This window comes from Cygnus atratus, chromosome 1 (genome assembly GCF_013377495.2).
Source record: "Cygnus atratus isolate AKBS03 ecotype Queensland, Australia chromosome 1, CAtr_DNAZoo_HiC_assembly, whole genome shotgun sequence".
In the NCBI taxonomy this organism is placed as follows: domain Eukaryota; kingdom Metazoa; phylum Chordata; class Aves; order Anseriformes; family Anatidae; genus Cygnus; species Cygnus atratus.
Window position 1 is genome coordinate 40,500,473 of NC_066362.1, and position 16,187 is coordinate 40,516,659.

The window sequence follows — 16,187 nt, forward strand, 5'->3', positions numbered from 1 at the left end:
CCCATGGGTCCCTGCTGGCCTTGCAAGGGTAGCTGCCTGCAGGGGTGTGCCTGGGTCTGAGAAAGGGGGGACTCCGGGGGGAAACAGCCCCTGAGCACAAAGAATAAGGAGGATAAAACAAACAAACAAACAAACAAAAAAACAACTATTGTGCCTACTGGTGGGTAGCATGAGGAACCACCAGGTGTCCTGTGAAGGCCTGTGCCCAGAGCAGTGGAGGGGAATCTGCTCCACAACCGAGAGCTGAGGCATGTTGAGCTGTGCCAGGAGAGCCAAATACATCCTGCTGACAGCCCATTCCCTGACAGCAGCGGGCTGAGCCCTGTGGACAGCCAGTGCCACCTTCCTCACAAGAGAAGGGCCATGTCCCATGCTGCTTGCCCCTTTGGCTGCTTCCCCTGTCGCTCCATGGGGGAGTAGGGAGTCATGCTGCTGTCGCAGGGAGGCCTAGTGCCTCCATTTTGTGACGGCAGTGAGTCACGGGTCTGCGCGGCTGCTTTGCACAATCAGTGACTTGGGTTTCATGTTTACAGCTTTTAGCAGAGCCCAGACACAGCAGTCACCACTCGGGAATGGCTGTGGCCTTGCCAGACTGTCCTTGGAGGGCTGTCTGACATACCTACTGTGACAAACAGAAGAGCTGGCTCTTCCTGGAAGGGGAAAGAAGAGACTGGAAGGGGCTCTGTGTCCCACAAGGCAAAACAGATTGCTCCAAGTCTCTCTTCTGCCCTCCTTCTCCAATCTGACAAGTGCCAAAGTGCTGTGGATCGCTGGAGGCAGATTCATGTACAGAAATTGTCTGTGTTGGTGTGGATGTCCTAGGAGATAGGCTTCTCAGGTGGTGCTGGAGGTCTTGGGGGCAGATGTGGTACCAGCATAGTAAATGTGGGGAAAACCTGGGCTGCTCTGGGCAGCCAAAGAAGCAGACACACAGCCACACCTATCATACAAGTGAGCCAATGGAGTTCACTTAAACTGTTTCTCTTTTTAACCAAGATTTACACCCAAGAAAAAATTTCACTCAAAGTACTGGAGAACATTCAAAATTTGTGAAGTTGGAGGTTTTTAACGTAGTAGTCATTACAAATGTAAATAGGTCTTTCAGATCCGTACTATAAAAAAATGGTGATTTCTTCCCTCTCCTGTGAGCCATATGCTCAGCTGCTTCTCCTCCTCCTATTGAAGTTCTTGTCCTCATTTCCTCACAGTGTGTAAGTATGCTGTTCCTCAGGCTATTTTATCTAATGCATGCATACCTATATGTGTGTATCTACATATCTATATATGCTCTATATATACTGTATGTATAGCCCACAACTGTATGCATTTGTATCTGTGGATAGAGGAGGTGAGGACATAGATTTTTGCCTTCCACAGAGCTGGCAATGTTTATGACAACTCCTACGCTGCTTATCTGTTTGGATGTCCTATATGTCCTTCATGTAAGGTGGCTTGTCATCATCACTGCTCCCTTCAGCTGTCTCAAGCACCATACATGTTGCTAGTGCTTGTAGTTTTTAAACAGAAGCCTATTTTTGATAACTTTTGATGACTCTCCTGAAGCCTCAACTCCAACGATCACAGGACAAACTCTGCTTACACATACACACATACCCTCTCTGCTTCTTTCCTTTCTTCTCTAAAGTAAGCTTCAAGACCTTTGGCTACAAAAACACGGGCTATGCAAAAGACCTTAAATACCAGAAAGCAATTAAAGTTCTTATTGTCTTCATAAGATCTCATGGGTTTGAGTCACCCAATTAATCATTTTTCAGTGCTTCAGATGAGCAAAAATAGAAGTGTATTATTTTATTGGCAGTTCCTTGTTTAGAAAAACTAACTACCAATTACTTGGTCATTTCTTCTGCGCTCTTCATTGGTGAGAATAAAGCACCCATTATACTGTCTCTTTGGCTAGACTGGTTTAAATCATTTCTTTGAGCCATTACATTTACTGTTAACAACTTGTCTGGCTTTGTATATTTTTTAATTCAAGCTTTTTATTCAGTATATCACTACTGGTGTGGTCAGAAATGAGTAGTTTTTAAAGGTGTTAATTAATCTAAGAACCTCTCTGTCGTCATTTACTTCACCACAGAACTTTTGACTTGCACATTTCCAGCCTTTACCAATTTTCTGTGCATATTTTAGGAGGCAGTAGATAACTTCTACCATAGGCATTAGGCATTTTCTTTTCTAAAGCCTTGAAAGAACTTCTAAAGGTTCTTTCAAAGACCAGTCACGTACAAGAGCAAGTCTCATACTGATTGACAGATCATAATCTATTCCGTTCTGCTGAAATCAGTCCAGCTAATTTATTGCTTCTTGTTTACAGTCTGAAAGAGACCAAGATCTTTTCATATCAATCTTCCCAGCAGTCTCTAAAAATACTATTTATTGCTCTTAAACTCCTGGTTAAATAATATTCAGTCATCTCTGAAGCATTTTCAAACGGAGAATGTTCCTGAGGACTGTTAAGAGTCAGCAATGCCTTTTCATTGTATGAAATGGCATAAATCACAAATGATGAGTGAAGACACCATTCGGCTTTATAATTTGTTTAGATGAGTTTGTCTGACACCTGTGTAAATTGAACACCAGCATTTGCAGAGTGAATACCAATTCTTTCCACAAGGCTTCATGTAGATTTTACAGGGAGAAGAGTACTTTGATTGCACAATTAAAAGATTCTAGAAGAAAAAGTGAGTTAGCATTATGCAGAAACTGTGAGCCGTCATTGCATGAAACCAGCTTTAAATACTCTGCACATAAGCAATCAGAATAACTGAAGCAGAGTACGAGCAATTACAGGGGATTTTAGTGTGCCCTGGACATGACCTGCAGGTCTTGATGCACCACACAAGGAACTGGGAGATATTTTAGGTCAAAGCCTCACTGATCTCCTTCATTCAGAAACATGCTGGCTCCCCTCTCAAATTAAGAGTTTTTTACTGACAGTACCCTAATTGCCGCTAGCTCATTAGTGCACAGCAGAAGTGTTAGTTCAGCTAGAGGACAGCTGTCCTCTTCCAGGTCCTGATGTACTAGGGAAAAAAGTTGCCTTTCCCAGCCTGGCCCACACAGTCATTGCTGCTTTCTTGTTCAAGGTCACTGTTCCCTCATTGTTAGTGTGAGGGCTCCTAGCCCAGTTCAGTGAAAGTGAGTGGGGTTCACAGAAACCAGCAGATTAAACTGCATGTGAAGAGTGTTTGAAATAAACAAGAGAAACAAGAACCTGTAATTCCAAATATACTTTACAGGCATAAACTTGTCCATGATTTTTGGCACTCCAATCTTCATACAAGGCCACAAAGAGTCACACAACCAACTTGGGCCCATCTGCCTGAAGGTCAAGGACATCTGACAGATTGCTGTCATGATAGACTTGATGTCTCAAATATTTGTTACTTTTAGACATCCCTCACATTGCTCAGATGCACATGACTTACAGTGAATTGCCTGATTCAACAGCCTATCTCACTTGAGTTGTGATGTCCTAAATGGCAATACAGTCACAGGGATGTAAGTGTGAGCATTATCTGGCCTCCCAAATCCTTAGTGGTAAGAATAAAAGAGAAAAGGAAAAAAAAAAAAGATGAAATTCGAAGCTGAATTTATAGAGGTGACATGAAAAGAAAATTGAATCTTACAACTCCACCATGAGTTAGCAGATAAGAAAATTCGCATGCACTGCCTCATGCTGTCTCTTGAGATCAATACGATTAATTCAGACATTTTCTAAAGCAGATGTGCAGCTGGATAAGTGTACTGGTTGCCTGCAGAGTTCATATAACAACACAGAGCCAAATCTAACAGAGCCATCATGCACAGAACTCCCTGCTGTAGGTAGAAACTCCTTGCTCAAAGAACAGCAGGATCAAAGGCATGGAATAAAACCCCCAAATCCAGTGGTAGTAGTCATACCTGTAATGTGCCATCCTTAGGAGTCCTGTTGAATCGTGGTCTTATCACTTACTTACAATGTACACGTGACTTTTGTAACAGAAATTGATTGAAGGGAGCCCATTAGTTTAAAATATTTTCTATCATCAGAAGTTTTAGAAAGTTGAATGCATGTCATTACTACAACAACCCTTTCTCTACTCATTTATCTGTATGCGTTTTTTTTTTCAAACTGCATTTATATGCAAGGGGTCTCCTTGAAGAAGATTTTTGATCTCAGTTACTTCAGTGAAGTCAGCAAAGTCCTGCTGGTTTTCCCTGCAGTAAACATGTTCCAAATCTGTCTCTTGGGACCTCAAGATTCAATAAAAATGAGTTGCCAGCTAAGTGAAAGTTTTACATGCGTAACAAGAAAAGGAATGGAATGAGGGTAACAGTTTATTTGTGGTAGAAGCAAGCAGTCTAAATAAATGGATGCAACTGATAATTGCTTGTAAACATTTCATTAAATTGATGGCATCTGATGCATCCTTCCAACTTTTTACAGCATAAAAAATGATGTGGATGGGCCCTTTAGCACATCTTTCTTTAACAGCTTTCTTTCCAGGCTAGTTATGTCACCGTGACATCTAGATCTCAATTAGCCAACAGGTCCATGACCTTTACAGACATCAGTTTTGAACTTCATAATGAAGGAATCCACAGCATCTTTTAGCCATGCCTAGACAACTAACATGTTTATAAAATTCTGCTGTGCGTATAAAACTCCTGCTGCAATCATTTATTGTCCTTCTGTGGGGAGCCTAACCATGAGAAAGCCCATCAGGATCACAAGTCATTGACAAATACTATTTATTTTTACAAGTTAAAAAAGAACCTCAGCATTGCAAGCTGCTAACTACCTACTTAGAAATAGGACAAGTGTCCATATCCAAAGTAAAGCAAGGCAAAGGACTGGTGACCCACTACCTTCAACTGTTTTTGCATTAAACTGCCTTTTGATGCCAAACATAACACCTACCGCCATCGTTCAGGGGAAGATCAGAACAAACAAAGTCATACCATCTACAGTAGTGCAGAACCCACATACAGTCAGACATTCCCTTTCCATCTCCACTTTTCTCCAGTGATGACTTTTGGGGTGATTTTTCTTAAGATCTCTGCCCACAATGTCAGCGAAAGTTCCGTGACTATATCAGTGGCACTGAAGAGCAGCTAATTCTCTTTAAAAAGGAAAATTGATCCTGAGTAGAGGTGTTTGATTTATCCTAAGTAGGAAAAAAGAGAAAAATGTGTTATACTAGCATTGCTAGTACAAGCTAAGGTCAGTAATGTGAGTTTCCTTGAAAATAAAACCAATCCTCAGAAAAGGATCTGTGAGTTTTTCTGTCACATCCTGTGTACTTGTTGCTTGTGCTCACTTTAGAAGTGTGCGCAATTCACACAGGATGAAACAAGTGCTAATATCTAGTCTGTCCCAATATCTAACAGTGCTGGGTAGTTCTTTTTTCCCATTATATTTGTTCTTCAGCTGGGGAACCAAGCTAACCACAGGGTACAGGGTACAATTCCTTTGCTTTAGATTCAGGGAAAGGAGATAGATGTGTGAGACCATATTATCCTCTTCATATTCAACCACTGAGTGCTCTTGAGATCGCCTCAGGTCTGAACCAGTTTATTTTTACTGCTTGATATATTAGAAAGTATAAGAACGATCAAGAATCTATTATGAAGACCATATTTGAGACTTTCTATTAAAATATGAGGTCACCAGAAGACAAGAAGATGTCTTATTATCAAATGTTTAAGACAGTGTAAGCAGTAAGTTGGATTGTGGAAAAATATCATGAAACTAACCTAACAGGTTACATTTTCCCTCAACTATTCTATTTCATTGCTTTGTTTTTAGTTAGCTCAAAGCAATATTTTTCCAGAAAGACCAGTCTGCCAGTACTGACCAGTTAAACACCCCAGGAGGTTCATCTTTTGGCCACATGACGAAACAAACAATACCATGATGACAAAGCTTCCCTGTAAGTCAGGAGTGTGTAAAAATACGCTAACTACATACTGCTATAGATTTGTAACAAAAGTGATCGTAGTAGTGACAGATGCATGACTATATGCTGAAGACAAGGTGGAAGAGGTGGCAGGGTGTGTTTGTTGTGTTTCTCTGAAGGGGTATAACACAGGATAAAAGGTGACTCTCGACTGTAAGAGTCATACTTCTGTTAAGCAACACTATCAACTATGTAATTATTGAAATATGTGAAGAACAAAGAGCAGCATCAAAACTGCCATTACAAGGCTGCTGTATCAACTGACTTGCAAATCTAATAACAAGCAAGGAAACTATTGTGATAAACTGAGGTCAGTATCAGAGCTCCATCCTTTGTTTAAAGATGCACCTACAAAGTAGTAGTAGGAAATTACTAACACTAGTTGGATCCATGCACTAATAAAAGACAGCAGAGGAAATGAGGGTGGCACAGGGGAAGGGGAAGTTTTATCACTACCTGGTATGGGCTGTACCTTAGGGTTTCATATAACGTGATAGTAGCAGCTCAGCTGCTCATCCTTCCACTTCCATAAGGGCTATACCTGCCTCTCACTGCACAGCCAGAAAAATGTATTCTAAATGCATTTTGAGATAGTTATTCATAGCTGCTTTATGTTCAGGGCCAACAAATTCCCAGCAGTTATACAATATATGAGAAGCCTCCAAAGCAATATTTCTGTAGCACTGTTAGCACTGTAGTACACACAGCACAAAACACAGGAGATTAGACTTTTAACACGCAATTTCTAATAGCTGACAAATAATAATCCTTGGCTTTCAAAGATTTGGCAGCAAGCCATTTAAGAATTATAGGCTGAGCTGTGAAAGAAAAATGTGTTTTGAAATCCCATCTTTATTAGTTAAGCTATCATTATTGCTATTCAATTATAGTAAAATTTGCAGCTTTCATAATGCAAAACAACACTGCAAAGTCTTTCGATGGATTTAGATGCAATATTTCTCTATTCAGGACTGGTCCTTCAAGATATCAGGATGCCCCCAAGTACCCCCCAAACCTACTGATAGAGCAAAACAGTGGGGATGAGAGATGTAAGAACAGCACAAAGGATCAGATCATTCTGCCTGAACAGGTATGTAAGTGCACTACAGCCCTAAAGACTTCCCCAGATAGCTAGTGGCTCAAAATGACAATGAGAGCTGAGGGAGGGCGTTCAGCAATTTACAGTATCTCTAGCATATAGAATATCCAGCCCAATGGTTTCCAGTGTGTGGGCCTCCAAAATTTTTTCAGTGTTCTTTTTCAAATGAGAACCTATACAGGCATACTGCTGTATAACATATAGATTTGCCTTCCACAATAACTGTTCTTGAGCCTTTTGGCAGTGGTCTGCAGATCCCCAAGAGTCCAAGGACCATGGGCTGAAATACAGCTTGTAAATATGCTTGTAAAAATGTAAGCACAACCACATAGAAGGTATCAGCAGCTGTCCACTACAAAGAGATACAGAGAAAATGAAGTCCCTCAGACATGGTGTAGCCAAGCTGCTCTGCAGCTCCTGAATGTTTTGGTACTACGTATTTGAGAAAAGAGGTTTTTTTTTTTATTTTAACTAAGGCTACAAAGAAACCTGAAGCTGTTAGTGGCTGCACAAACACAGTGAAACTACAGCTCCTGGAGCTCTTCCAGGTCTCTAACACAACCCCCTGCACAGGCCTTCCTTTTAAGTAAAAGCAGCAGTAATTGATAATAGTAAAAATGTCATCTCTTCTGGGTTGCTATTTGGAGAAAGACAAGCTAAGGGGATAGAGTCACCCTTTCACAGGAATAAGAAAGAAGAAAAAATGTTAGTAAAAGAGAAATGCCTGATCAAAAATGCTGAGGAGGACAAGAGGTGGGATGAGAAGTGAGAAGGAGTCCTCTGTTTCAGTAATACTGCCTTGTTGATCTTCCCTCCCTCCACCATGTGGTTTCTATTTTCTTGTATTAATCCGTGCTTCCCCTCCCAACATTTTTTCATGTGCTTGCCAGTTTGAGGTCAACGAGTACTAAGAATGGACTGAAAAGAATTTCCAGGATGTTTTTTGAGACTATTAATAACTTTAGCAGCTATTCAAGCAAACGGCATTCCATGTTCATTGTACTTCAGCACATAAGCTCATCGCCTGAGAAAGCTAATTCAGAGTTTCCTCGTGTTACAGATTGTACATATGGTCTGATACACTATGGGGTTTTGGAGACAAGATGCCACTTCCAGTGGGACACGGAAAAAGGAGCCAATACGGTACCGATCAACAGGGACATTTATCAAAGGCAATGAAATTCCAGAAGCAGGACTCAATGGGGGATTTTTAAGTGTTGCCGCTTTCAGCACTTCCTAATTTCAAAACATCTGGCCACATGGCAGGCATCCTCAAAGCCCTGAGCTGTGAGATATTCCTCAACAACACACAGGAAGGCTGAAATACCTATGAGTGAGATTTGTAGAAGCCAGTCAAGCCAGGCAGGTTGCCAGAGGCTAAGAGAAGAGGTGACACTTCTGGAAATATGTGATTAAGCTTCATCAGTTCTTTGCAGAGAAAGCCCAGAGCAGCATCCCTCACCCCAGTGATGTGGGGGCTTGGCTGAGACTTAAAAGAGAAAGGTAGAGTCAATGATGCAATGAATCAGTCAAAATAAAATAGACCCAATCAGCAATGTTCAGGACAATTCACCCCAAAATTACACTGAAGCCCTGTGTAGGGCTGAATGCCAACAGGATGGTGACCTGTGCTTCAAACAGGGCAGAATACCAGGGCTACCAAGGCTTCACAGGTTCCAGTACAGTGCTCTAACTTGTATATTGGGCAAAGCTGCCAAGACATAGCCAGTCTCATTCCTAGCTGTCTTCCCTGTGAGGCCCAATATGGTAGGTATGCTCTGAGAATGTCATTTTCTTTTTCTTTTCTTTTTTTTTTTTTTTTTAATAAGAAAAAAAAATCAGGCCTGGAATATGAGAGAGGTCAGGGAGAAGATGATCTGAGAACCCCACTGAGGGCTGGGCATGAGGCAGCTTGAAGATGCCAGGTGTGGCTGCTTACACATGAACAGATGTCTCGCTTCCAAGGGGATTAAAATCTGACCTTGAAGTGCTTAAAAACAGGGGCCACAGTCTATTTTAGAGCTGATTTTGGAAATCAGAAGGCGATATTTATAAAGGAAGAAAGTAAAACTTGCACAGGAGGAAAGGAAACACTATGCCAAATTTCAGAGTGGTGATGGACATAAATCATATGTTAGAGGGGGAATACTGGGGAGTTAAGTGATGAATTCACACCCAAAGACTATGTGCTTGATACAATGTGCTACCTTGGACTCCTCTTACAAATTGCAGCTTTTGGGTATCCAGAGCTTTCCAACGTCTCATGAAATGAAGCAATATATATGTGTGTATGTGTATGTGTGTTTGTTGTTATTGTTGTTGTTCTCCTAAAGGTTTTGTCTTGTGTTTTTCTTATTGATTTTGTTTTTTCAGAGAGAAATACCAAAAGGCAAAGGGGTATTCAATTTCTTTTTTGTCTCCCCTCAAAAGAGGACAGGTTAGCGGACTAAAAATTGTAGACATTTCTGGATTTATTTCTAAGATGCAAAGTTTGATCTGATTTTTATACAAGTATCAACATGTCCCTTCTGAGTTTCAGAAGGTTTCAACACTCTTTAAAAAAGGTAACCAAAGCCAAGGAGTGACCCAAACCTATACCTGACATGGCAAGAGCTGAAGGGCAGTGAAGTATGGCTCCCGCAGAGAGAACCAGTAAGTTACGCTTCTGAAGGTAGAGATGGATTCTTCCTCCTTTAAAGAATTTATAGCCCTTTCTTTTTTCAAGTTTTCCAGGCAGCTGTGACTCTACAGCGTTGCAGACCTCTATACGTTACACCAAATTACACCAGCTAAAGTGAAAGAGAAACGATGGAGAAATTTGTCTGGCACAGTAGAAGATGGCAACACTGTGGATACAATATCCTGCAATGCCATGGAGAGGCTGCTAACTGTTCTTTAGATTTTTTTTTTCTTGAGGATTACAGCTAAGTTTACTGCCCATTTTCCCAACAACTCACATTTACCGAATACTGTAAATCCCAAGAGTAATTTCCCAGATAAATGAGTGTTAATTACAAAAACCAAGTAAACGTGGCTCAGTCCCGTTACCACTCCCTCCATCGTACACCTTCCTGTGCCTATTGACCTTGCAGGGCAGGGTGCTCACCGAGCAGCTGGCTGCAGCGGCTGGGGTGCCAGCCCTGGCCTGAAGGATGCACAGCAGGCACGTCCCAGCAGGAAGGAAAGGGTTACGGCATTATGGATGTGGGTTGCTGGGCTTTCCTCCAGACTCCTGCATTACCTTGGGCAAGTTGTTTAGCCCGTGTCCCGGGGGCCCAAGCTAAAAGCAAAGAGGTGGTAATCCTTCTCAGCAACTGTGTTTCTCCTGGCTTTTAAAAGAGTCCCTCAGGCCGGGGATTTTTCTTACCAGTGCATGTTCCAGCCGTGATCCCAACAGGGAGCACAAGGACTGTGTGGCTCGTCTCCCCGGCAGCAGAGAGCTCGCTCCCACCAGAGGAGGGCCCATCCCCTGCTCCCTTGTTTCGCTCCGTGTCTCGTTCCAGCCGGTCTGATGCTCCCAGCGTTACTTACTGGTGTCACTGGAAATCCGTCGGCATTTTTTTTTCTAGTGCGTGGCTCTGTTTTCTTTAACTGTGCTTGAATTCCAGCCGATGCCGTTACACGATCCGTACCTTCACTGATGATTGCAGGGGAGTTGATGTTGCATTTTCACTTCCTGTCTTTAAAAAGGAGACAACTGCATTGTTTCAAATTGCTCTGTGCATAGCACATTCCCTTCATAGTTTCGCAAAACCCAGGACAGCTTGTGAGATATGCTAAAGGTCAGCAGAAATATATTCCCCATGGGATAACCCTAGAACAGTGTCTCCATTGAAATGCTTGTGGTAAAGCTTTAGGCTCCGGTGTGTGTGTTAGTGCAAGTGTTCGGAGGAAGACTGGCAATGGTCATCACATTTTGGGAGGAGGAAGGAGACAAAGCTATAGGACTGGTGCTATTGAGAGTTAATCTGGAACAGATACAGAGGAACAGATTTTACGTCTTCCAAACTAAAAGAGTAAGACGAGGCGGACTCATGGTAGGTGGTGGACTTCTTGAAGGTGCACCATAATCTTTCCTGTATGGATGATGGAGTCAAGATGCCTAACATCAGAGCCAGACTAACACTTGATCTCTGTCACCCTTGATGGCCAGTCACTTCTGAGGCTTGCAGACTGAGCTAGGTATCATTCACTGAGTTGTTCTGATTTATAGCTGCAATTAGTTTTATTTTAGGCAGGTGATTGCTCATTCTGTTTCAGTGACTTCCCATTACAAGATTTTGGGAGACCGCAATGGCTTTTTATGCTAATTGGGCTCTGCTTCCTCAGATCCTCACACAAACATTTAGCACAAAGCAGAGACTGCTCTCTCCTCAGCCATCTGGCAGAGAAGCTGAAACCAACAATTTTCCGAGTCAAAAATCAGACATCTGAAAATACTGTTCATGTATTCTAACCCCTTATATAAACTGAGCAAGTCAAGAGGCAAGTCAGAAAATGAAGAACAGGCTGCAGGAAGGGCACACCACTCATCTTGCCCTTCAGGACCCCCAAGCAATCAGACTAAGGCTGCTGGATCAGGAACTCAAATCCGCCCTCCCTCAGAAGGGCAATACTGCCTGCAGCCCAGCATCTGCTACACCAAAGGTCAGGCAAGGGAGCTGTTTTTTTTTTTTAATAGATTTATGCTGACAAATATAAATAAATCTGTATGTTTAAATATACACAGGCAAACACACATTTATGCCCAGGACGCAGAACGCTGTTTGCTGTCACCACATTATATTCTATTTGACTTTGTAACAAACACTTTCTGGTGAAAATCAGTTTTAATTCCCATAGTCTACACCTTTATCAGTCAGGGCTGGAAAGCCTGCCTTGCTGGTGTAACAGGCTTCAACTTTCTAGAGGACAGAGGGCTTAGACATTGCTCCCAGGAAGAAGAATGATAAGACAAATTACTGACTTGTCACACAATTCCTTCTTCCGTGTGACACAGATAACAGAGGAAACAGAGAACAGAGAGCTCATGGCAGATCAGGTCAGTGACACTCCGTGAGGGAAACAAAACTGAGGGCTGCACTTGAGACACACCATTCAAAAGGACATATAGAGCATGCATGTAATAAACCTGCATTGTATTTAAGCTCAGATTTACCTGACTAGGGCAATATAGCCCCCATATAGTCCAGAGATGTCAGCTGTGTTTTATCCTCCAGGAATTCTGCGTTTGCATAATTTTTCCAAGGAGGAATATCCATATAAAAGAGTTAATTGGACAGTCACAGTCATAATGAATGCTGAGGGCTAAGAAACTGCCCAAGAGCGAGAAAATGAACATTTGGCAGAATATTTTTCGTCCCAGACTAGTCTCTAAACGAAAGACTGCTTTCACACAGAGGGTAACTGGAACAGAAGGGTGTGTAAACTCTATCCGAACATCATTGCAGCAAAGATATTTTTTTTTTATTTTTATTTTTTAATTAAACATGGGTCCCACTTGCTAGCAAACCTATTTAGAGTAGCAAGTACCTTATGGCAGAAAGAAACCCATCCTACTTCACAAGATGTATGTGCCTATCCCAGATTTCTGTGCGTAGCCACCCAAGAGGCTCAGGAACAACTAGAGACAGGGGCTTCTGCATGTCCAGCTTCCCTTCCCTACACTCTATGAATTTCTTAAACCAGCACCACTGCATGTTGGCAAGAGTAAGAAGTCTCCCGAACAAACCCGAAGGGTTAATTCCCACTGAAGACGGTGGGGGTTGCAGTGTGCTGGGGACCTACTGGTACCTCTCCATTATCATCGTACCCCTTCTTCGGTAACAATAAGGCGGTTATTGGAGGGAAACAACACTCCCTTTGTCAACGTGACTTTGCTGTTAGAACGGTTTTCATAGCTTAAAAAATGCCAGGCAAAATTGATCTCAGAGGAGGATATCATCCCCGTCCAGCCGGCGAGGATAGATTACCATCGGCTTTCAAAAGCAGCAGTGTATCTTTTCCATCCCCGGGAGCCAAGCAGATGGATGCCTGGATGGACGGTGTGGGGGTAGCCATAGTAACCACCATCCCACGAAGCTCCCGCTCACATTTCTCTTTCTATCACAGCTGGGGAGAGAAGCCAAGAGCCTGCTGGGGTGCAGATATCCGGTCAGACCTTCGGCTCTCAGCTCCAGCTGGGGTTTCCATTCCTCTTCAGCAATTTCCTAATCTCACCTATGCTTTGTGGATCGTGAGTAAGATTCAACCCCTGGGGATGACCCCTTGATTGAGAGGCTTCCCCAGCCAGGCAGCCCACATTGCGGATGGACATACGCTGGCCACTTTTTTGCCCCAGCATCAAGAAGCCCTACAGACCCCCCGTGAGCCAAACACCTCCGTCTCACCTGAGCACACCTAGACTGCTGCACGGCACGTGGACAGACATGAGGGCTGACCCAGTTCCCACGTTCATCAAGAAGCGCGGGGCTACTCGCAGCTGTGTGCTCCCACGGGAGCTGGCTGGAGGGTGCTGTCATGCAGACACCCCCGTGGCTTGTCAGAGGGGATAACAGCCCCAGGTGCTGCTGCCTGGAAGGCAGCTGCTAGGCTTGGACAGGGGAGAAGGCTGCTCTGCTGTTAACTGAAGGTGTTATCCATCCTTATCTTTCACTTCAGGTGTTATCATTATTTCTATGGAGGGTGAAAGTCTTATCTCAAAGCAAAATTTACTGACTTCTGTGGCGACTCCTCCAACTACCCTGGAGGCACTCTGAAAGGTTGGAACACATTTTATAAGATGCCTATTGAAAAGGAAATATGATGACTCCTCTTAAGATGGGCTACCAAAGCTTGCATCCATTTCAGAACCGCAGATTAGCTGAGGCTGGAAGGGTCCTCTGGAGATAGTCTAGTCCCATCCCCTCATCACTGTCCTTTCATGCAGCCTGTACTTTATCAAATTGTCTGTGAGGATATTATGGGAGACAGTATTGAAAGCCTTGCTAAATTTAAGATAAAGAATACCCTGCTGTCCCCTCATCCTCTGATCCTATCATTTCACTGAAGAAGGCTACCAGGTTGGTCAGGCTTGATCTTCTCTTCATAAATCCATGCTCATTGCTCCCAGTCACCTTCTTGTCCTCCACCCATTTGGAGATGATTCCCAGAATGACCTTCTCCATCACCTTCCCAGGGGTCAAGGTTGGGCTGACTGGCACATAGCTCTCCAGATCTTGCCTCTTGCCCTTCTTGAAGGCAGGCATTCTTCCAGCCCTCAGCAACTTCCCCCACTTGCTGTGGTCCTTCAGAGATGATTGAGAGTGGCCTCGCAATGACATTGGCAGCTCCCTCAGCACCCATGGGTGCATCCCACTAGGTCCCATGATCTTGTGTGTGTGTCCAGCTGGTGTAAATGTTCCCTACCTGATCCTCTACATGAACAGTATGTCTCCCTTGCTCCAGGCTTCCCTCTGATCTCTGGAACCTGGAATTCTTGAAGGCAAATCTTACCCACAAAAACCAAGTGGGTGACCTGTGGATGCCTCCCAGCCCGCTGCTGCAACCTTGCTTGAATTGAGAGGTTTGATTTGTTTGAAGACCCTCTGAAAACTTCAACCTGAGTCATAATCACATTAAGCAATTGCCAGCTACTGCTGTTGATTTGGTCTACCTTCAGGAGCTCAATTTGCACAGCAGCCACCTGGAATCAGTCGGTATTGCTCTGCGCAACTCCACCCTCCAAACAGCTCTCCTGTTCTTGGGTCCTGGCCAAAACAAAATTAAAGCACTTCCCATTCAGTTTTGCTAACTGCAAGAACTTGTTAATTTAAAGCTCTATGACAAAGAGTAGATTAGGTTAAGCAGTTTGTTTTGAACAGCCTAATCCAACTGCTCCCAGCATACAACATAAAATACCATTGACTTTATTAGCATGTGCTGCAAGAGCAGCCATAAATTACAGAATGCCTTACAGCTGTCACATCTCCATCCTTCTCACCTTTGTGAAGCTCTGGAATTGGCTGAAACATGCCAGTTTTACAAGGGGGAAGAGGGCAGGTGAAAGGGTTGGGAACCCCTTGTCGTACCCTTGCAGACCAGCAGGCATCCTGCCCCTGGGGAATGGCAGGGTCTGCACGGCCGCTGCTGACCCAGCGATGTGTGCAGCCCTGCTGCCACCAGCACCTGCACCCCGCTGCCTGCTGTCCCCCACAGAGCCAGAATCAGGTAAACAACTAAAAGCCTAGATGTATTTGCGTGTTTACTTTAGCAGGCATGCGTCTGAAATTAAGTCCCCTCACACATTAGAGGAAGGGTTTTTGTTTGCCTTACTCTTTGCTTCTCCTCTCCCTGCTTCACCTGAGTCTGGCTGAATTACATTTGCGAAGCACAGGGGTATTAAGGGAAGAGCAATGCAGGAAAAGCTTACAAAGAAATGAATAATTCTGTATTCATAGCAGGGCTTGAATGATGTCCCTAGAACCACATGCTGGGAAAGGAGGAGAAAACCAAATATTGAACAGCTGCTCATTAGAAAAGCACCAGCCATCCCGAGCCCTGACAGAGACAGGAGTTGTGGGGGGAAGCACTGTGTGACCGTGTAATTAAAGGCTCTATCAGAGAGTCCCGGGGGGCTGCAGTAAGGCTGCCCAGGCTCTGCAAACCTGACATTCTTTTAATGTAACTGGAAGCAATTTTCTGGGGTCAAAACCCAGGAATCCAGCCACCCAAGCCACAAATTGTGCTGTATTTTGTTCCAGGGACACCTTCCAGGGGCAGTCAGGAGATCAAATGCATGAAGCTCTGCTGCTCCAGCTGAGGGGAGAGCTGGCAGCAGCCTGTGCTTGACGTCCTCTCACTTGGACATGGAGCTGGGGCAATGCGCCCTGTGCCAGCCCTAACCTGGCTTCTGCTGGCATCTGGCAGCAGGAAAAGCACCCTGAAAGTGCCAGACATCAGCGTGGCACCCTAGGGATGTCGGTGAGGCCGGTGGTGGGTTTCTGTGTGCTTCACATGCACAGGTACACAATTCTGCCAGGAGGTTTTAATGCAGGCAAAATAATACATTAAACTCTGGCTCCACTCTTGAGAACTGCAGCACTACTTTGGCAGTAAATTAAAAATAAAAAAAAAAATCAGCTTCA

General features: G+C 43.7%; 1 long non-coding RNA gene across 1 annotated transcript; it reads right to left on the reverse strand.

Annotated features, from left to right (window-relative positions):
* Positions 1-4,000: 4,000 nt before the first annotated feature.
* Positions 4,001-10,422, reverse strand: LOC126913159 (uncharacterized). Its single transcript, XR_007707757.1, has 3 exons — positions 9,661-10,422; positions 8,390-8,551; positions 4,001-5,171 (listed from the first exon to the last, which is right to left on the reverse strand). It is a non-coding gene; the product is annotated as an uncharacterized LOC126913159 (long non-coding RNA).
* Positions 10,423-16,187: the final 5,765 nt, after the last annotated feature.